Raw genomic sequence first — 23,182 nt, forward strand, 5'->3', positions numbered from 1 at the left:
GGGTGTGCAGATGCTCCGGGGCCACCCGACAGCCCTTTCCACCTTAAAGAGGACGGCCCAGGGTGTGCGGACGCTCCCGAGCGACCCCACAGCCCTCTCCACCTTAAAGAGGACGGCCCAGGGTGTGCGGACGCTCCCGAGCGACCCCACAGCCCTCTCCACCTTAAAGAGGACGGCCCAGGGTGTGCGGACGCTCCCGTGCGACCCCACAGCCCTCTCCACCTTAAAGAGGACGGCCCAGGGTGTGCGGACGCTCCCGAGCGACCCCACAGCCCTCTCCACCTTAAAGAGGATGGCCCAGGGTGTGCGGACGCTCCCGTGCGACCCCACAGCCCTCTCCACCTTAAAGAGGACGGCCCAGGGTGTGCGGACGCTCCCGTGCGACCCCACAGCCCTCTCCACCTTAAAGAGGGTTTCCGGATGCTCCTCAATGACCTGACAGCCCTTTCCACCTTAAAGAGGATGGCCCAGGGTGTGTGGATATTCCTGGGTGCCCCAGAGCGCTTTTCACCTTACGGAGATTTTCACACAGTCTCATTTCATTCTCCAAACTATTCAGTGAGGTTGGAGGAGTATCGTTGTGGACAAACACTGATTGGCACCAAGTAAGGGCAATTTTATAACCACGTCTCAACCATAAGAGAATCAGGTCTTTGGCCATCTGGTCAAAGCTTTTTCTGTAACAAAGTTGGATAATTAAGTTGAACTTAGGTTTTCCAAAGCTTGTTACAGAAACCACATCTTCCCAGGTGTAGCTCTGTGGTGTCACGTGCACACATGGGTAGCCAGCCTTGCCAAGACTCATGGCACGTTACATGTTCACCTGAGAAGGCTGCTCAGTCAATCGTTGAGGGCTCTGGCGTGCTCTGAAATGAATTTGCCACTTCAGCCTACACTCTTTACTCCCTTGTTTGGTTAAGGAAAACCAAAAGGCAGAATTTGTTTTGGCCAATCGCCTGCTGCACCCAACTGCAAAGGTTTTAATTATAGTACTTTCATTGCATCATAGAAAGCAAAGTCATACAGATAAACTCATTACCACTCCAAAGGTTCAGTAAATCTCTAGATAATCAGGCAAAAATTTTAGGAAGCTACATTAAGGTTTACAACACTCAAAATTTAAAACTACATCCATGCTTCAAAAACCACCATTCCCATTTTAGATGTCCAAATGCATATGTGAAAGTAAGAAACCTGCTAAGTGCATTTTTTGTAATCTTACGGAGAAACTCCCGCTTTAAAACGGCACTAGTTCCTGGCTCCAGATGGATGTGGTGGGTTGGCTCACTCAATTTCAATTCTACCTGAAGCTGGGAAACTAAAAATGCATTCCCAGACTCCAGGGCACGAGAGAATTCCCACTTCTGGGAACAGCCTGGAATGCAGACTTGTGGCAGAGACTTCCTTCCTGCCCACCCTAACTGTCCTCTGTGGAAGGCAACAAAGTCTACCCCGTAAGCAGAACTGCACCACGAAGGACCATTTCAAGGTGGGAGGTGCCCACTGCCCTGACTGCAGGCCTGCCAGCATCTCAGGGCCAGCCGAAACTGTTCTCTCCTTCACAGGGAAGGGGGAACAAGGCCAGGAGAAAGCGGCTGGGGACGCAGGCGATGGGGTGGCTGATCGGGGATCAGAGGTTTCCTCAGAGGCTGCCTGTTCTCCAGAGGGGCCTCAGGCTCGGGTAAGGAGAGAACGGGAGGAACCAAGATTTGGCTAACACGCATTTTGTTCTGACTGATCAGTGGGAATGGGCAGTTTAGCTAATCACTTATGAGGCAGAGAATGGGTGTTTGAAGTCCTGAGTCTGGCCTTGTCCTTGGTAAAGGGTCACCTGCAAGTCAGCCTAAGCCACATGGGAAGGGGCTTTTTGCAGTAAATAAGGTAGGGGTGGGGGCGGGGAATGTCTTAACCATCACTGTTTACAGGATTTCAGGACTCAGGCAACGTTCACTATTGTCACACACCAAGGTTTTTACAGTTTGAAGAAAACTCCTGCAGTCCTAAGGTGTCAGTTCTCAAAGCCCTTAAGTTCCTCCTGCTGATTCCCAGAGGGTCTCCGCTTCTTGCACCGAACCCCAACTTGCACAGGCACCTGTGTCTTCCTCTTGCAGCAAATGCAGCTGAGAAGGCTGTGGCTCTGTGGCAGTAATGATGCCATCGCAGCCCTACCACCACAGCAGAGCAATGGCTCTGGCCTGAATGTCTGTCCCGAAAACCTCACGCACACAAACAATCTCTGATGGGATACGTTAAAAGGTGTGGCCTTTGGGAGGCCCCGCTCTCAGGACCGTGGTTGGTGTCCTTGTTGGAAGGCCTGAAGGAGCCCTCCTGCTCCTCCGCCACGTGAGACCCAGTGAGATGTTGCCGTCTGTGACCAACAGGCCCTGGGGCACCAGATCTGCAGGCACCTTGACCTTGGACTTCCCAGCCTCCAGAGCTGTGAGCAGTAAATGTCTGTTTACAGATCACCCAATCTACAGCAGCCCAGACACTAATGTTACAACATTAGTCACTTTCTCAGTGGGCCAGAGGCCTCCCGTGAGCCACCACCATAAAGCAAGAACTCCCCGGAGAATGGAAAGGGGGTTCACAAGGAATTCTACCCAGAACCAGGGTGTCGATCCTTTTTCGCAGAAAGATAGCTGGGCCATGGCAGGAAACTACGGGGTGGGTGAGGCCAGACAGCAACATGTCACCTGCTCGTCTAAGCTTCAGTCTCCCGCCTCTCAACACAACAGTGGTGATAACACCCCTCACCGGAGCCGTTGGGGGAGGCAAGAGTGCTGGGTGATTAACAATTGTTAGCTCCATAGAAATTAGGCAAAGAATCCACCCTATGTCTTATAAAACCAAACCAGCCCAGGAATTCCACATCACCACTAATTTGCACGGGAAAATGCTGGATTCTCATATGTAAGTTCTGGCATGTCATTTGTGTTAATAAAGTCTGCAGAGTTTTCATATACTAAGTATATAAAACAGGAAAATAAATCATGCAATTTGGAGGCTGAGGCAGGAGAATCACTTGAGCACAGGGGGGCGGGGGTTGCAGTGAGCCGAGGCTGCGCCACTGTACTCCAATCTGGGTGACAGAATGAGACTCCATCTCAAAAAAAAAAACAAAAAAAAACCATGAGATTTTGCTGCTTCATACTAGTAACGTGGGCAGATTCTACACCCCAACCCTTATTCAAAGGTCGCCTAACACTGACTCAGGACCTCTGTCTCTGACGTGCTTGAAGTTTTAATCCTAACACGTCATGTGTTAAGACCACTCCCCCAGGAGCTCTGAACAAGTATATCAGGTATACCTGGAACAAGACCATACTGTGATCGAAATCTAACTTTAAAGACCCAAATCATAGAACCACAGAAGACACTGTTTCTGTCCAACTATCTGTTCTGCCATCGTGTGTGTCTATTTCCCACAAACCATCTCATAATTTAGGGCACACAAAAGGCTGATACAACACGGTTACTTTTCAAAGGTCTAGAGGTGAATAGATACAATGCATTAACTTCCTATTGCTGCTGCAACAAATTACCACACACGCAAACCTCCTCTCACAGCCCTCGAAGTCAGGAGTCCCGGGGCTGAAGTCAGGAGTCCCGGGGCTGAAGTCAGGAGTCCCGGGGCTGAAGTCAGGAGTCCCGGGGCTGAAGTCAGGAGTCCCGGGGCTGAAGTCAGGAGTCCCGGGGCTGAAGTCAGGAGTCCCGGGGCTGAAGTCAGGAGTCCCGGGGCTGAAGTCAGGAGTCCCGGGGCTGAAGTCAGGAGTCCCGGGGCTGAAGTCAGGAGTCCCGGGGCTGAAGTCAGGAGTCCCGGGGCTGAAGTCAGGAGTCCCGGGGCTGAAGTCAGGAGTCCCGGGGCTGAAGTCAGGAGTCCCGGGGCTGAAGTCAGGAGTCCCGGGGCTGAAGTCAGGAGTCCCGGGGCTGAAGTCAGGAGTCCCGGGGCTGAAGTCAGGAGTCCCGGGGCTGAAGTCAGGAGTCCCGGGGCTGAAGTCAGGAGTCCCGGGGCTGAAGTCAGGAGTCCCGGGGCTGAAGTCAAGGGGTCAGTAGGCTGCATTCCTGCCTGGAGTCTCCCAAATCATAGAGGCCACTATGCAGCTTGGCTCACAGCCCCACACCCCTCCGACCACTGCCCCAGCCTCAGCTCCACACCCCTCCGGCCCAGCACCCCTCCAACCACTGCCCCACCCTTGGCCCCATGCCCCTCCGGCCCCAGCTCCCTCATCAGCCCCACAACACCACCCCACCCCCCCACCCCCCAGCCCTGCCCTCAGCCCACACCCCTCTGGCCTCCACCTCATCCTCAGGTCTCCTGTGAGGCAGACCCTCGTACTCCCTCTCATCAAGGCATGTGTGAGGACACTGGACCCACCTGGACAATCCAGGGTCCTCCCCCATCTCACTGTTACGCAGTCACATCTCCAAAGCCTCTTTTGCCATGTAAACTTCATTACACTAACAAGCATTTAACAAGTCCATTATAATGATGTAAAAATTGGCATTGTTTTCCTCCTAATGAACAGATCAGTCACCCATGCAACCTATAAATATTTGACTATTAAATATACAATACTATAGGAGACAAAGATGAGGAAGGCAGTTGCTCCCTGAAAGACGAGTGGACCCTAGATGGAGGGATGAACACATTCGGAACAGAATCAACGTAACTCAACATCTGAGTCGGAGAGGCCAAGCAATAAGACTTTCAAAAAAGCAACCAGAAATTAAGTACCGTGTGCCTGAAGTTCACAGCTGAGCCTGGCGTCATGAGCACAAGCGTGCGGACACGCACCCTGGGCCCAAGTTTAAGATCAAATATAAGGAGCTTTCAACTTTAGTATTTAACTAGATCTTATTACAAAACAGCTTCTCTTGATTATAGTTTTTATCCAAAAAGTTCTCTGTAATTAAATTAATTTTCCCCTAAAAGACATTTGTCAATCTATTGTCCCATATAAACTAAATGGGTATATTAAAGAAAAAAGACAAATGTTTTATTTAGGGGTTTTGCCTATGACTTGGATAAGCATGATTTTCTTCTGGCCAAGCAGGGAGAAGCCAGACCAGACTGGAGCGAAGGAAAAGCACAAATTTTCACTCTGACCTCGGCTGGGCACCCGAGTTTCTGTCAGAAGTGGCTATGGTGCTTCCCACACACCAGCCTCTGATAAAACTCAGCCCAAGGGTGCGGGGAAAAGGCCATCTACTTCCGAAAGATCTATGAAGTGCAGACACATCAAAAGCTTCAGAAGACTATAAAGCACCAAGGAGACCACTGCAACCTTGGAGTTTACAGAAAATGGTCAGCATCATGCGTGCCTGAGGTTCAGGGTCGGCTCCCAGCTGCCGCGATGCCGTGTGCGCAGCCCTGGCTTCCCCTCTGATGCAGAGAGCTGGTCACTCCGCCGGCTGCACTCAGAGCTCAGAACCTTCTAGATGAAAGCAACGTGTTCCTTTTAAAATGGGGAACCGGGGCAGCAGAACTGAAGCTCTACGACTATCTCAACTACTGGGTTTCAGGGACACATTAGGAAATCGTGAGACTCCAAATCTCAATTTCATACAGATTCCAGATTCACTACAGGTTCCAGAATTTCCTGAAACATTCTTTCAATTTATCACTCATGATTCCCTTGCCCAAGCTAATAAAATTCCTTACAGAAAAACTACCATAAACACAACAAATAAGATCAACTGATGCCCGCCCTTCACACCAAATACATAAACTGTTACTCACACAAGACTGTGCTGGAGAAAGCTCTCAGCTGAAGCCGAATCTGTGAAACTTCATTATCCCCATTTTAGATGGAGTGTGAAGACTGTCAGCAAACCAGGGCCCCAATATGAAGCAGAGAACAGATTCCTGACGCCTGCCTGAACATTTCATTGCCACCTCTGTCTTAGATATTGATCTCCCTCAGAACTACTCAATCACCCACATTTGCAAGTCACTTATCCAGCCACCAGGATAACATAATTATGCAATAAAAATGCCTTCTCAGGGCTATGATACTCAACAAGGAAGCTCAGAAGGCTGGGTAAGCCCAAGAAAGGAGGAAGCGTCCTCCAGACAGACAAAAACCAAAGAAAACCGGGCAGAGACTCTCAGGAGAGCAGAAACGGAGCCCGCTGCAGCCTTTCAGGCCGCGCCATTTCCACAGATGCATCCTGCTGGGCCCATCTGAAAGGTCCCACTTGCGAGACGTTCCCCCCCACTTCAGCCTCCTGTAAGGCTCTCTGCAGCCCCACTCCATGCCGGGGTCCGACTGTGCAAGTCTTCCTGGTGAGAACCCCCGGAGCCTGCGCAGCGTGCAGACCGGGAAGCACCAAAGATACAGAAACCCACGAACCCGTTTCTCCTTGCGCAGCTTTCTGGGTTCTAAGTTGTCCTCAGAACGAGTCCTGCATAAACCCTGGGCTGGGGGGCCAGCGACGGCCCAGCAGCACCTGGTTCATGGGCTCCACCCACCCCACAGAGGACCACTGAGGCCCCAGCACGCTCTGTCCGAGGGGGAAGACACCAGTCACAGCCACACAGCTCAGGGCGCGGCCACTCGCCCCGCTGCCGTAATTACCTGCTGTGATCTGAATTCTCATTGGTTGGGAGGGGATCTCATGGCCCCACTGCTGTAATTACGTGCTGTGATCTGAATTCTCATTAGGAAAGGGATCACACTGCTTAAGCACTCTGCTGCCTCCTTGCAAACAACAAAAAATCCAAAACCCCTCTTAAAGAACGTTTCTATAACCTCAAAACAAGACCCATCCCGAGACCAGGGAAGCTACACACGCACATCTGACATCTGGTGGGCGTCAGTGACGGACGCCACAGCTTCCGTGTGGCGTGTGAAGCCGGAGGCCTGTCATGGTGACTCAGGCTGGGGTCTGAATAGGGGCCTTCCAAGCAACTAGGCAGCCAGGACGCACACCCCAAACCCAAGTCCCTGCACTCATGTACATGGCAGAAATGCTGCGTGGCCATCAACATCACTTAGGAACCAAGACCGATCTGTGTCCCGTGGCCCTCACAACGTCCGTACATGCCTGGGCCCAGCACGGCACCCTGCTCACCTCGGTGGGGCTCTCCTGCCAAGGAGGATGGCCCTGAAGTCCGCTGAGATTTCCAAAGCTCTACAAAGTCGTCCTTCCTCCTGCTTATTCAAAAGGCCTAAAGCCTCGAAGACACCAGTGAGAACTGACCTGCCTCTTTTAAAGCAGCTCAAACACCTAAACACAGGAACGGTCCTCAGCTGAGCTGCTGGACCTCTCTGCCCTCGAGAGCAGCTGATAACCCACTGGGCTAAGGAAAAGGCACAGACTTCATTATTCAGAAGCCAGTGGTGCTCACGTCTGCATTCCAGGAGCCGCCTACGTGAGTCCCTCCAAGACTTCCAAGTCCCGCTTGATTTTTTTCATTGCATCCGTCTATAACATCAGAGACGTTATATCTTAAATGGTATCTGTGAGATCGTCTCTACCTTTATGAGCACGTATGCTCCCTGACTTACCACGTGGCTAAACTGTTCTGATAAACCCAGCATAAGCTGAAAATATCCTAAATAGAAAGTGCATTTGACGTAATAGTTTCGACTTACAACGGGTTCATCCAGAGGCAGCCCATCTCGGCCCAAACGATGCAATGAGTGTGACTAGTTCACGCCATCATAAGGTTGAAAAATCGCAAGTGTAAACATTGTGAGCCAGAGACCATCTGTATTGTGGCTTCTGTCTTCAGAGACAATGGAAACCTCTTCTTAGACAAGAATCACAATTTATAATCTTCAAAATGTTAAACTAAAATTAGTTTAACAATCTACAGGTTCAAACAAAGCCAAAGTAGGCCCACAAGGCCATCTGTGTCATTCGCTAAGACGCACGACTCTGTAATAACCCACACCACAGCCCCTCAGTGTGGGTCCCAGAGGTGGCTAAAGCTTGTGGCTACAGATACCGTAATGAAACCAAAATCAGAGTCCGCAGGTGCGGTCAAGTCGTATGACTTCTCCACTAGAATATGCACAAATGTTCATCAGCAAATCTGGTCTTTGATTTACCTCCCTCCCATGACCTAAAAAGGAACACACACACCACACACACCACCCCCCCCATACCCCACACAGCCCCTACACGCGCACACACAGCCCCTACACGCGCACACACAGCCCCTACACGCGCACACACAGCCCCTACACGCGCACACACAGCCCCTACACGCACACCACTTCAAAAACAATTCGTACTTGCATTCAATTCTGGGCATTTGGAATAGACCTAATGGGGGATAAACCTCTCCTCCAACCCATTGCTCAGTCGTCTTAGAGGATGAAGGATTTTACATACCACGAGTCAGCATATAAAAGATCTTGTATAGAAATATACTTGCAAGTGGTTCTCATTACAGTGATTTGACTAATATACAAAGGACCCCAACACATAGCACAATGGCTATTAGAAGAATTTGTTCCCCTAAAAATCCTAATATCTACACAGAAGAAAACCCTATAAGCATGATTTTGTCATCATTCTTTACCAGTATAGTCACATAAACAAAAGGAGTATCACAAAAGCAAAAGGTAAGACCACGTTTGGTTTTTATGACTCGCAGTTCTAAATTTAATATGAAATTGCTAAGACAAACATGACTACAAAATATTTAATGATCTTCACCTAAATTCAAGTCACCATTCAACCACCAATACCTCTGCTCTCCTTACAGGAACTTTCCAAAAGTAAATTCTGGAATTAACAGGACAAGGTTTTTCTGGTGATGGAAATTAGGAAGAAATTGGTTGAAGGCTGTTCCCTGGCTGTCAGAAACTTTTTCTCAATAATATTTTGTAAAATAAAAGCATCAAATAGATCTTTACATTCACTTACAATCTATCAAACAATACTGGAGCAAGCTTGAAATACTAGCCACATTCTATCAGGGCTGACTTTAACATTCAATCAGCATCAGTCTCTCCTGTCTTTCAGCATCCACAGCTCATCTTCTCAAACCCACTTAAGATTTCATAATTAACTCAATTAAAAAACAATATAAGTCATCTCCTTTATCTTTGACATGGAGGGGTAATTTCCCCCCAAAATAGTTCCTCTTTCCTTGATGTGATTTAGTCTGTGGTTAGAGTATTTAACAGGATAACTTGTGTTTCTTTCCTTCTTAGAAAATAAAATATATCAACTTTCCAATATCAAAAACACTAACTGATAATGCTATAGCTTAACCAGGTCAAAAGCATTTTTTAAAAAGTTAAAAAGAACCTAACTGCATCTTTGGATCTTATGTGAGGCAATGTCCAGGGTCACTGGGACCCCTGCTTGGTCAGTGCAGCCGGGTACCAATTAAAGACAGAAACCCAAGCGTTCACTCAAAGCCCCTTCCCAGCGGTTCTTCCTAGTGGAAGCCAGGGGCACAAAGGAATGCGGCATTCCACCGAGGGCTTTGGGGACAGGCTGATTGAGAACATCAAAGTGGCTCACATCCCCCAAATATAAAGCCAGTGACTGCTCCCAGCTTCAATGCAGCACCGTCCACAGCAGCCAAGATCCAGAATCACCTGAGTGCCGGTCAACAGGGGATGAAGGGAATGTGGCCTGAGCATACACAGGAGCAGTACTCCACCACACAGAGGAGAGCCCTGTCATCCACAACAGCATGGAGCTGGAGGATATTACATTAAGCAAACGAGCCAAGCACAGAAAGAAATGGTGCATGTTCTCACTCATGAGCAGGAGCTGACAGCAGATGTCATGGAGGCCAAAAGTAGGTGGTCAGCAGGGCCCAGCAGGGCCCACTCAAGCAGCATGGGGAGAGGCTAGTAAGGGGCACACACACACAGCCTGACAGGAGCACAAGACCTACTATTGATAAATCAGCAGGGGGATGTCAGTGGGTCACCTACTGTGTATTTCAAAACAGCTAGGAGAGAATAACTTGAATGTTACTAGCACAAGGAAAAGAAAATGTTTAAAGTGAAAGACATCCCAATTACCCAGATTTGATCAATATAGGGATGTATCAAGGTATCACATGCACCCTGAAAATATGTACATATATTATGTATCAACAAAAACAAAAATAAACCAATGACAGAATCGTTTGCGAAGCAAGTGCAGGTAAGAAGAACGGGGAGCCAGACATGGTGTGGCTGTGTGTCCCCACCCAAATCTCATGCTGAACTGTAACCCCCAGTGTTGGAGGTGGGCCCTGGTGGGAGGTGACTGACTCATGGGGGTGGTTTCTAACCCCCCAGTGTTGGAGGTGGGCCCTGGTGGGAGGTGATTGACTCATGGGGGTGGTTTCTAACCCCCCACCTCCCCCGTGTTGGAGGTGGGCCCTGGTGGGAGGTGACTGACTCACAGGGGTAGTTTCTAACCCCTAGTGTTGGAGGTAGGCCCAGGTGGGAGGTGATTGACTCATGGGGGTGGTTTCTAACCCCCAGTGTTGGAGGTGGGACTTGGTGGGAGGTGACTCATGGGGGTGCTTTCTAACCCCCCAGTGTTGGAGGTGGGCCCTGGTGGGAGGTGATTGACTCATGGGGGTGGTTTCTAACCCCCCACCTCCCCGTGTTGGAGGTGGGCCCTGGTGGGAGGTGATTGACTCATGAGGGAGGTTTCTAATGGTTTAGCACAATCCCCCAAGTGCTGTCTCATGATAGTTCTCATGAGATCTGGTTGTTTGAAAGTGCATGGCACCTTCCCCTTCACACTCTCTTTCCGGCCATGTAAAGATGTGCCTGCCTCCCCTTCACCTTCCACCCTGATTGTAAGTTTCCCCAGATGTAGAAGCCTGTACAGCCCACAGAACAGTATGCCGATTAAACCTTTTTTCCTTATTACCCAGCCTCAGGTAGTTCTTTATAGCAGGGGAAGAATAGCACAGGCCGCAGGACCAGCAATGTTTTCCTTCTACCCAGCGGCCATCAAGGTCCCGCACTCTAGCTGGTTTTCCGAAGCCTTTGCCAGAACACAGACTGTTTTTGGGAAAGTAACTTTCCCCATCTCTGGCAAACCAGATGGGGCATCCTATTTGTCTCTTACCACCTTTCTCAGAGAAACCCCACCTCTGAAACAGCCTCCCACGAGGGGCCTCTTTAGCAGCAGCAAAGCTGAGCATTCCTTGCACTTCCCTTCCTCTGAACAATTAAACATCTTAAGCTTCAACATGTTGAAACCTCGTCTCTACTAATACAAAAATGAGCCAGCCATGGTGGCGGGCACTTATAATCCCAGCTACTCAGGAGGCTGAGGCAGGAGAATGGCGTGAACCCAGGAGGCGAGGTTGCAGTGAGCCAAGATCTCACCACTGCACTCCAGCCTGGGCAACACTGCAAGACTCCGTCTCAAAAAAAAAAAAAATAAACCAATACACCCACTTAATTCTTCACCAATGTCAAATATATCAGCTAAAAGAAAAATAATATGAAAGCATGTGTTTACATTTCAATGTTGAATTTAACCGTATCTTTTAAGAAGATATGAAGATGGAAAGAAGTTCCCCAAGGATGGAAGGAGAAAAAGCACAGTTAAGGAAGTTTTAAAACCTGAGGAGAAAAACAAGTGTGGGGTAAGACCTCAAGGCAAAATTTTTCTTTGCACTTTGATTTCAAAAGAACAGAGATGCCCAAAATATGAACCCTCCCATCTGCATCTTATATTCCTCTACGTCCTTTGAAAGGCTGGAGATGGGATCCCAGCTTCCAAAGAGCCCGGCCACAGCTCACATCAGGTGGCATCTTTCACAGCCGTTTACTCCGCCGACTGTGTCTAGAGAGCTCTGTGGCCCAATTTACACAAAAAGGTCCTAATTTACACCCATGTTCATTGCTTTGAACAGAGTCTCAAGAAATTAGACAAATATTGACGCTCCACAGAAGCAAGTATTCTCTTCCGAAAAGTCAAGAAGTGTCAGGTTCCCATGAGCCAAGCAGCTTGGTTACGGAAAGCACTGGCTGACTTGCTGGTTTACTGTTAAATGCATTTAAAATTTTAAGTGATCCGGCCCCCCTCCCAGTGGGTGTGCACATTGAGCTGGCTGCAGCAGTGATGAACGCTGACCACGTTCTTTCCTGCGGTTTTGCTTCAAGCAGAGCATCCCATACCCAGGAAGAGGTCACAGGACAGCACGACCCAAGGTCTAGGACCGTTCTAAGGAGAGCCACAGGCTGACTGCCTCGTCCGCAAAAAACAGTCACTCATTTCAGGGGAAACTACCAGAGTTCATAACATGTGAATTTTTAGAATTCAGATTTCTAATTTCATCCCATTAGAACTTCTGAAGAACAGATGTGCACCTGCTCCAAGCCAATGAGAGGACGCTCAGACAGTCCCTTACAGGTCCTCGGCCTCCGCCTCCCACCTAGAAAACGTCAGCTAGAGCCGATCACAGTGCAGTGCGATTTTCTATAAATAATGTGCACGCCTGCATCTGAGCTGAGATGTGAATGTCTGGAATGTGCCTGCCAGGCCCGGAAGGAACTGCAGCAGCTGTGGTCACAAGCCCACTAAGGAATCTGATTTGGAGGGAACTCAAGGCACCTAAAACTGGTTCCACTGGTTTTTCTTGGCAAGGCTTGACCAGGCAAACAACTGCATTCGTCTCCACCCTGGATATATGCGATTCCCTACCTCTCAATAATTGTCACTGTTTCTAATTCACAGTAATTGGGATGGGGACTTAACAGCAGGTAATTAGAGCAATTGCAGAATTTGCTACTGAATTACAATGGCACAGATTCCTGAGAATGGAAGAACTGTTGCCCAGGAATGGAGTTCAACAGATCCTCCCCACACCCTGGGAAACATGGCATTTCGCACCCCTGCTTTGGTCCCCCAGCCACCCTCCTGATCTCAACAGGTCTTCCCTGTGCCCCAGGAAACATGGCGTTTCCACGCACCCCTGCTTTGGTTCCCCGGCCACCCTCCTGATCTCGGCCATCTGATGGCATCACTCCCCACAGCTGGAAACACCTGACCTCTTGTCACCCTCCCATCTGCCCTGCCTTCCTCCAGCCCGGGATATTCAGGGATACCCACATACAGGACCAGGAAACCAGGCATTATCCTAAACCAGTGCCTGCATTCAACGTCCTCCATGGCAGGACAGTCACCAACAGCCAACGCTCCCAGAACCTTCCACCTCAAAACAGGCACACATCTGGATTCAAGCTGACAACACTGCATTCTCTTTGCCATGCACACATGGAGGCATGTCAGGTTCCACCTAAAGGTATCACTGGGTTCCACGCTGGCTAGGAGCCCAAGCCGAGTCACACTTGGTGATCTCAATTCACCATCCAGAGAGAAGCCTGCAGTTTTCCTCCAGTGTACAGTGTGGATGATGGGTGCATTTCCCCTCGAGACTCGGAGATGGGAGCCTGGCCAAGGAGGCCAGAGTCACCCCAGCCCCCGCCAGGCCTGGACATGCACCTCTCTGTCTGCACACAGTACCCAAGTCTAGCAGTGCCGGCTCTGTGGTGGGATCCGTCTCGGCCTGCAGAGGACCCGGGGCACAGGAACCGTGCAGCCTGGCTGCAGCCAGAGGCCTAAGGGATCCCCACGAGGCTCTCCAGCCAAGGTGCCCTCACCACAGGCACAGCCGTGCAAGAGAACTGCCTGCTGAACTGGAAACGTCCCAATCTGCTTGGCCGACACAGAAAAACAGCCACCTACAGCTGCTGAGCCCCGAAACATGGCCACTGGGCCTGAAGGGCTGAGTCTTGAATGTGATCTATAAAGTTCCTTTCAAGTGTGTTTAGCTGTGTAATCAAATCTTTATTCTAATGAAATTTAAAGGAGCCTCTGGCTATGGGCTCCCTTGCCGGGCATCGCGGCTACAGGGAGTAGGTATGGGAAGGAGAGGCCCAGAGCCTCTACTGCATTCTCCACGCTGATTCAACACGTCATCATAAGGAAAAGCACTCCAGCAGGAGGGGTGTGCATGGGAAGAACTGGGTTGGCCCTGACACAAGCGTGACCCCCATGGCATCACAGCTGCCTCAGCCAAGAGGCAAGAGACAATGACACCCAACTGGACAGGCCACCGAATGTGATGACACAACCCAAGCGCTGGTCCCACACCAGCCAGAGACCACCAGCTGCTCGTCCCATGTGAAACAGGCAGCTCTGTCCCAAGCCCTCATTAAGAAAGGAGAATTAAGGAAGCAATTCCCGTGATTCCCACGACACACGTGACACTTCTCGGAGAGACAGACACAGGCCTCACTGTGAAAGTGCAGAGGACGGTGCGGTCCCTAGGTGGGCTGCTTCTCCCAACGATCGGGGAAGAAACCAGATCTGTTTCCCTGTAGGAAAATCATTGGTACCGTGATTAGACAGAAGACAGAAGGTGGCTGATGTTATCAAATCACCAAGCACTGCATGGCTGCTTCTGCAAGGAGGGCCTGGAAACTCGCGGCCACCCGCATAGGGGCCACGGTGTTTACAATGGAGACACAGGTGACTATGAGGTCTGGCTTCCTCAGGGACGCTAAATTTGAACTTTCGCCACTGAGGAATCAGTCATTTACAATCACTCACCCTCAATGCAGAAGAGGGCTCAAGACACTGCACCAGACCAACTCTCAGGGTTAGGGTCAGAGTCATCAAATTCACCAGTTTTACAAAACGTCTATTTACTTCGGATGCCAGAAGAGATGTAGGCTCATACACACATACACACACCCCCCACACACACACCCCACACAGGGTTTGCTTAGCCTCTTCACCAGCGCATTTCACCGACAGATGACACATCCATGCCTCATCCATGGCAACACAGAAACCCACTTGGAAGACAGCCACTCCCACCAAGCTTCTTGACTTTAGTGTTTAAAATCTGCGTCTCATGCGTGAGATTACACTCCTCCGAACAGACATTGCGCCTGTGTCATTTCACCCAAAAGGGCTTTAGGAAACGACACGCAGCCCAGATGCCAGAGGTTGCCGGCCGCCTTACTCTAGCCTGATTCCTTTGTGCCTGTAGGGAGGCTCCACAGATACAGCCCGCTCACATTAATGACCACATGAGAAGCTCAGACCATAGACAAACTCAGTGCTGCATTTTTCCACATTTATCACCCTTTTGTTTTATCCTGAAGACGCTGAGAAAGGCTGGGGCAGATCTCCTCCTTGAGTGTAATGACTCCAGGCACTTCTCTTCACCCAGGTCATCCCTCAGTCACACACACTTGAGAAACGAAAGCAATTCTGTTCTCTTCACTCTGGGTTCCAAGTACTAAATTCCTCGATTTTATCAATTAGATTATCAAGCAGCCGTTTGTAATCTGGACCGCAATCCGATACAAAATTTAAAGCTAATTTAGGTGGCGGTAATAGCTCCTATTTACGTTACAGACAAGCATGAATGAAAACTTTAATCTGTGTTTATTGTCCATGGGACCCATTTTGTAAACAAACCAATTATTCAAGCAAGGATTGTCTTCAGTCAGACGCAAATTAATTTGCTTTGTTCATAAAACATTTTCTTATTTTAGGAATTTTTAAATCCATGGTCTGCATTTCCCAAGCCTGTCTCTGCACAGCGGGACTTCCCAGGGCATCCCATCAGCAGGCCCACTGAACAGAATAAGCAGGCAGCCCCCAGACCAGGAATCAAGTCTGAGCCGCAACAGCCCCTCGCCCAGCCAGGGCTTCCTCACCAGCACAGCACCCAGAGGTCTGCCAGGTTTAATGCCACGTGTGCGTGGAGAGCAGTGTGGGAAGGACCACAGTGGACATTCTACAAATGCAAATTCCCTCCTGGAACAGCCCAGCAACCCTCTGTACCTTCCTCAAAGTACCCAGGCCAGGCAAGCAGAGAGTCTAATGGGGTGCCTAGGAATCAGCATTTAACACGATTCTGATGAATAAAAATATTTGAGCCACGCCCATCAGCGAGAGGCCGCCGTGGCCTCTACTCATTTGCAGACTCTGAAAAGACAGATTCAGGTAACAACAGGCCAGACAGGACAAGGATGGGGAGGTGGAGGGCAAATTCCATGGACCACCAACCACCCCCCATCCCCACTGAGACTCCGTGATTTAAGGAAAGACAAAGCCAGGGAGGGACTGAGATTTCACATAAAATGCGCAGCACATAGCTAAGGGCCAAGGTTGGGCAAGCCAGGAGCACACAACGGGGTTCACAGGCCCAGAGGTGCCCCCACACCCAGACCCCATGCAGACCTCCCAGGCACTGCCTCTGTGCCTCCCGCCTGGCTTATTTCTTGCCCCCCGCCCCTACTGTGTTGGTTTCTCAGCCGCCCCCTGACATACACGACCTCCACCCCCCACTACCGCACATGCCTCTCTACAAACTTGGGGGACTGCAAATAGCAGTGGGGTAAGAGCTGGGCTCTGGGGCCAACGTCCTGGCTGAGACACTAGTTCCACCCCACTCAGCTGTGATGTGAGCCCCTGAGATTTCTCAAATGTGAGATGGGAGTGGTAACTGAACCCACTTCCCAGGGCGGCTGTGGAGACTGAGACCACACATGGCCATATCACGGCATCCAGCACACGTGGGACCCTAGCTGTGTTGCCCCTGACGGGAATCCTTCTATGCCCCCTCTGCCACCAGGGCCAACTCCCAACAGTAGCTGTGGAGGGCGTGTCCTCTATTCCCACTCCACCCACCTCCCATTGCTCCACGCAGTGACCTGCCATGCAGCGGCCACCAGCAAACCCAGCCCCACTGTCCAGGCTCCTGTGGATACCACCCCCCCACACACCCCCACCCCTGCTTGGGGCGTCTTCCACTTGCGGTTCCGAAGGAGGCTGAGAAACCACCCTCAAGGGCGCTCACCTGTTCCTTGTTGCACGTAATGACCTGCCACGCAGGCAACCAGCAAACCCAGCTCCACCATCCAGGCTCTGGTGGGTAACCGCCCCCCCGCCCCAGGTGTCTGGGAGGCTCAAAAACTACCCTCCAAGGGCACTCATCTGTTCCTTATTGCACTAATACCTCGTTTACAGAAATCCACTTTGACTTCCCCGCGCTGCAGGTGTGAAAATTTAGGAATCTTGCTTGCTTGCGAGCTCCAAGAGCTTGAGGTCACGTCCATCTCACCAGCATCCCAGGACCCAGTACTGTCCCACTCTGTGATTGTGTGTTTAAAATTCCAAAATACTCTTTCAAAATGCTATTGGCATTTGGTCTGCACATAAAATGCTAAAAACCCTCAAGTGAAACAAGTATCTTCAACAGTTTGATTCAATCATGTGAGTTACACATCTGCCATGTTGTAAAGCCTCATGCATTTTTCTGATATTTTCTTATGTATGGTCAAATGGTTCATTAATATATATTACGAGAAACTCTAAGAAACAAGTTTTTTTTCTAGCATTAGATGACCAAAGGAAAACTGGGTTCTGGCTGGCTTGCAGGCCTGGAGAGGCAGACATATCTGCTAAAACACAACCAAGCTCCTTCCCACTGACATGGCCTCGTCCCAGGCCCCTCAGCCGGACGCCCGCAGGCCCCTAGAAGAGCAAGCTGACCTGCCCACATTTCTCAAATGCACAGCTGTCGCTCGCACTGCAGACAGAACTCAAGGCACGAGCAGGCGCCCACCATGCTAAAAATACCACACAGCATCCACGCCAGGTGACGGTGGCTTTCACTCCATCCCAAAGCTCCATGTATGAATTTACAGTCATGACTACTAAATAATGATTTTTAGACCCTCATGACAGACTGTGTTTGCTTTTATGCAACAAAGTTAAAAGACTATCACTCAGCTACAGCCTCTGAAACCGTGGAATAATTATTTGGGAACAGAGCCTCTGCCAGATCAGGATAAGTGCTTAGGACAATACCCCGTGACCTCGGTCCACACAGACACGTGCAGACCAGAGCCCTCCCGCACTTCTCAGCCACACGGCCACGTTCAGGCTGAAGCCGCACCATCGCCAGAAACACTGTCCCTCGCCAAGGTATGCCTGGCTTCTCCCTTTTTCCAGAACTTAACAAAACCTGAAAGGACAGGTCTGTGTAGAAAAACATCAAAAATACTTCCAATTCTTCTTTCCAGCTGAGGCTGCAGGAAGCTCATTTCAGCCCTCACTGTGTTCTGACTGTGGCCTGCTTCCCATAAGAAGAAATAAAATCAGAATTCTAGTCGCTGTCTCCTGAGCTGTGTGGCAGGCGGACATATCTTCAGTTATGTGAGGAAAGGCACGGTGAGCCCCCTTCCTTCAGTAAAACTGCAGTTCCCAGAACACTGATGCCGTCCCCCTAACGCCACTGTGAACACCTGGACAAGTCACATTTCAATACGTGCACCTTCGTGGGCTAGTTTTACTACTTCTCTATTAAATCACCCCAAACTTAGTGCCCCAAACAACACGAACTTATTTTCTCACATTTCTGGAAACTGGAGTCCAAAACAGGTCCCACCAGCTAACATCGAAATGTCAGCAGGGCTGGCTCCGGGGAGGCGACCGTCTCCTTGCCTCCCTCAGCCTCTAAAGGCTTCCACATCCCCTGGTCCATATGGCACCCACCGTCTTCAGGGCCCACGGCAGCCCTGGCGGCTCAACAGGAAGACGCAGAATGTCGGGAGCCCAGGCTTTATACCAGGACCAAGCCTACCCACCCTCCCAGCTCCTCACGCACTCCCGTGCGAGCTAATATAGATTCCACTTTAACTAGTGTCACCTGTGCAAGGGGTAAGTGCCCAGCTGTGAACCTGGTTACCCTCACCCACACAGACCTCAGGAATAAACTCATGCGCCATGGACCACTCCACAAGCAATGAGTGACCACCTGCTCGGGGACCTCCACGGCCCAGCAGAGCCCTCTGGTGCCTCCCCGTGGGCCCAGGGACCAGCAGGCTGGGCTCTGCAGCACCAGAGTCCTGGATAAAAATGGCAGCTCCCGTGTTGGGAGGCACCCGCCCGTGGATGGGTTCCCTGTACTTTAAGTAGACCAGGTGGACAAGCTACGCCACTCACGGCTCCATCACTAGAATAACAGCTGCACGTGGCAAGTGCACGGGGTGGCCACCCCTTCAGCCCAGCTGGCTGCACTAAGCACATCACCGGCAAGACACCCAATCAGATGCAGCTGCTGGCACAGCCCAGGTGTCGGCCCCCAAGAACATTCTGGATCACAATTCACAGTAGTGATTGCGATCAGGGTCACATGTGGCTGAATGTATTTACGGAGGACGCCACAGCCGATCTGGCTGGACGGAGAGCATTTCCCCTTGTATAGTCTTACAAGGCCATTTTATTTGTGCTTTATTAAGTTTTTATGGCTTTTTTCTGCCTACTTTATGGGAGTGTTTCTTGTTCTTACAACTGCAGTGATACTTCAAGCTACAACTATCAATGTGTAAAATTAGTTTGGAAGGCGCCTTATCATTAATCGTTTCACAAGCAAGCAGTCAGAGGCACCTAAACCACAGGCCTGTTTTCTTCTCTGAGCCAAACCTACATTGGACTCAAAGAAAACGGCACACGGAGAGGGGCTGGATCTCCAGCGCCCATTCCTAGGGGGCCTCCTGAGGGGCAGATACGGAGGGAGAAGCCCTGGGCTATGGCACCGTCATACTAAAGAAAAGTCCATTTGGGTAAATTTAAGCACCAGACAAGAAATTAAGCAAACCATGAAAAGAAACCACCTACCACAGCTTCTCCAAAACAGAACTAAACTACCTTTAGTTTGAATTGGAAAAGCAGAAGTGATGATCAGGATACAAAAAAATGACAAATTATCTGAACAAGGGAGAATAAACAAGGGCCACTGTCTCTTCCTGTGTCAGTGGGAGCCTCGCATCTAAGCTGGATTTAGAAGGTTGCTACTTTGGACTGAAAGTTATCCCCAACCCTGGTTTGTAAGCAAGTGGAGCAGAACGCTTCAATTATTTCAACGTTTAGTGGTAAAGCTCTGCAACTCTCAAAACCATTTTAATTGGTGTGAATTTTATAGTAACTAAATCTGTCGGCTGGAGTATTTAACGGCTTAACCACGGGGTCATGTGGGAAGATTATTCCAGTTGTTTTTGTTTTTCCCACTGAAGATGCATTTGAACGTTCTTGTAGTTTGCAGTTGGCTGGTTCTGACGTTTGGTCCTGAGGAGGCCCAAGTACCTGGAGAGGAAGAATCTGAAACCTCAAGACACTCGAGTGCAGTTTTCGGAGACGGAGACCCCGACCCAAGGGCCACTGACGGACTCGGCACAGGCACAGGGCCGCCCGACGCAACGGGCCACGTATTCGCCACTTACAAAACAACACAAGCACACACCCCCAGGTGTGCACACACCTTCTGTACACGCTCATCTGTGCCAATATGAGCACACACCCCCAGGTGTGCACACACGCTCTGTACACATCTGTCCCTGCCAACACCCACACACACCCCCAAGGTGTGCACACATGCTCTGTACATGCTCACGAGTCTGTGCCAATATGACCACACCCCCCCCAGGGGTACACACATGCTCTGTACGCACTCACGTCTATCTGTGCCAACACCAGCACACACCCCCAGGGGTGCACACATGCTCTGTACGCGCTCACGTCTGTCCATGCCAACACCAGCACACACCCCTGAAGTGTGCACACATGCTCTGTATGTGCTCACGAGTCTGTGCCAATATGAGCACACACCACCCCTGGGGTGCACACACACTCTGTATGTGCTCACGAGTCTGCCAATATGAGCACACAACCCCAGGTGTGCACACACGCTCTGTACGCGCTCACATCTGTCTGTGCCAACACCAGCACACACCCGAGGTGTGCACACACGCTCTGTATGCGCTCACGAGTCTGTGCCAATATGAGCACACACCCCCCAGGGGTGCACACACACTCTGCACATACGTCTGTCCCTGCAGCCTGAGTCTAACAGTCACAGAGAGGAAGAGGAGGAGGAGGAAGGATGCGATGGGCACTGAGGTCCTGGGCCGGCTCCCCTCCCTATCTCGGGGGAGACCCCTCGTGTGATCCTGCCATCACTCACCCTTCCGCCTCCATCCTCCATCCTCCCACGTGGATCAGGAGGACACCCACTGCACAGAGCTGTGATGAGCATGAACAAAAGACGGCAGGAGCTCACGCCAAGGTGCTGAGCACGGGGCCTACGGAGTGCTGCTTTCTGCTGCGGCTGACATCATCAAACAAGAGGTTGACATGGCTTCCGGAGAGGATGTCATTTGCTGATAAACTGAAACATGTGACCTAGAATCTACCGTGAAGGTCTAAGAACAAACCAACAAACCAAATGGTTTTGTTTTTCAAACACCACGGCCTGTTTTTTCTTTTTTTAAAATGCTCTACCGTGTGTCTAATTTAGTTTAATTTCAAACTCAGTCCAATAAATACACAAAATCACAGGACTGAGCATGGAGCATTGTTTCACTTTGTGTCCTCCAGCCTTTAGGACACATTAAGGAAAGACATGATTCCAGGATTCCCATTAGAAAGGCTGCCCTGAGGCACCTGCTGGGGCTGCCAAGTCGCAGCTGTTGATGCTGCCCCCAAGCTGCTTGGATGAAGCGGAAGATTCCGGAAGTCTCTTCTCCTCCACCCCTCGCCCAGGAGAGATGGTAGGGGGAGGGAGGAGGGGGAGGGAGGGAGGAGGGGGGAGAGGGAAGGGAGGGAGGGGGAGGGGGAGAGGGAAGGGAGGGAGGGGGAGGGGGAGAGGGAAGGGAGGGAGGGGGAGGGGGAGAGGGAAGGGAGGGAGGGGGAGGGGGAGAGGGAAGGGAGGGGGGAGGGGGAAAGGGGGGAGGGGGAAAGGAGGAAGGGGGAGGGAGGGAGGGGGAGAGAAGAAGGGGGAGGGAGGGAGGAGGGGGAGGGAGGGAGGGAAGAGGGGCATGTTCCATCCACCAAAGCAGCTGCATTGCAGTGAGAATGGAAGGCGTGTTGCCTCTCAGGACAGCGAGTTCAAGCTGTTTATAACTGTGAGCGTAAACAGTGACCAGCTGAGGACAGGGCTGTAATTGGAGTTGACAACATTTTATTTTCATAGTTGATATCAGGGACCTGGACCTAAAGCACCATGCCTTGCCCTTTCGCCAATGGGCCAATGCCTCTCTATACTTGAGTCCATTTGACTAAATACCCGATATTGACTTGGAATTATGACGTGTAGGATACCCCTTACCACAGTAACGTCAAACTCACGTTCTTCACGTTCTAAATGCAACTTGCTCAGGGACTGGCTTCTAACTCCGGGTGGGAATGTTAAGCTCAGTCCAGTTCAATTCAATAAGCATTTATCAAGAAACTACTAGATCAAGAGCTGTGTTAGACACTGGGTATGGGGTGATGGGGATACGAAGATGTGGAATTAGAGCTCGAGAAGCTCAAATGCTCTCATTTAATTCCCTAATGCAATTACCCAGCTTCAGCCTGATGGCTGTAATGTCTAAATTCACTTTTTCTTTATTCCAATTCTACAGAGCAAAGCATAAATCATCACAGAGGAATGATTCTGTGTTGGAATATTCAGTGCACAGAGAGGAGCATTCTGACAGGCGTGAGACATTGTCACCCTTCCCAGGGAGCCAGTGAGGTGGCTGCACGGAGCACACGTGTGAAGATTCAGGAGCACGAGCATCAGGTGACAGGAGGGGGCACGGAGGCAGCACCAGATGGATGTGTGCCCAGGGGACGCTGCAGCCGGGCTGGCCAGGGAGGTCACAGGAACGGGCGCAGGCATCTCCCTCCAGCCGCACTTGACAGGAGGGGGCACAGAGGCAGCACCAGACGGATGCCTGCCAAGGGGACGCTGCAGCCGTGCTGGCGAGGGAGGTCACGGGAATGGGCACGGGCGTCTCCCTCCAGCCGCACTTAGGTTTTCATGAGGACGGGTGCAGAGAAGGGGATGAAACCGAAATGCTGTGGGGCTGAGGGGAGGAGGGGAGGGATGCAGGGCTGAGGGCTGAGGGGAGGAGGGGAGGGATGGACACAAGGCCAAGGGGAAGAGGGGAGGGATGCAGGGCTGAGGGGAGGAGGGGAGGGATGCAGGGCTGAGGGGAGGAGGGGAGGGACGCAGGGCCGAGGGCTGAGGGGAGGAGGGGAGGGACGGACGCAGGGCCAAGGGGAAGAGGGGAGGGATGCAGGGCTGAGGGGAGCAGGGGAGGGATGCAGGGCCGAGGGCTGGCCACTGCCCCTTGCATCCATGCCCCTATGAATGCTGCCAAAATCAGCCCCAACAGTG

The 23,182-nt window shown here is 50.9% G+C and overlaps 1 protein-coding gene across 7 annotated transcripts in view; it reads right to left on the reverse strand.

Moving 5' to 3' along the window:
• Nucleotides 1-23,182, reverse strand: part of DIP2C (disco interacting protein 2 homolog C) — a 436,795-nt gene that overhangs the window by 347,837 nt on the left and 65,776 nt on the right. The window lies entirely within an intron of this gene.

This window comes from Pan troglodytes, chromosome 8 (assembly GCF_028858775.2).
Source record: "Pan troglodytes isolate AG18354 chromosome 8, NHGRI_mPanTro3-v2.0_pri, whole genome shotgun sequence".
In the NCBI taxonomy this organism is placed as follows: Eukaryota; Metazoa; Chordata; class Mammalia; order Primates; family Hominidae; genus Pan; species Pan troglodytes.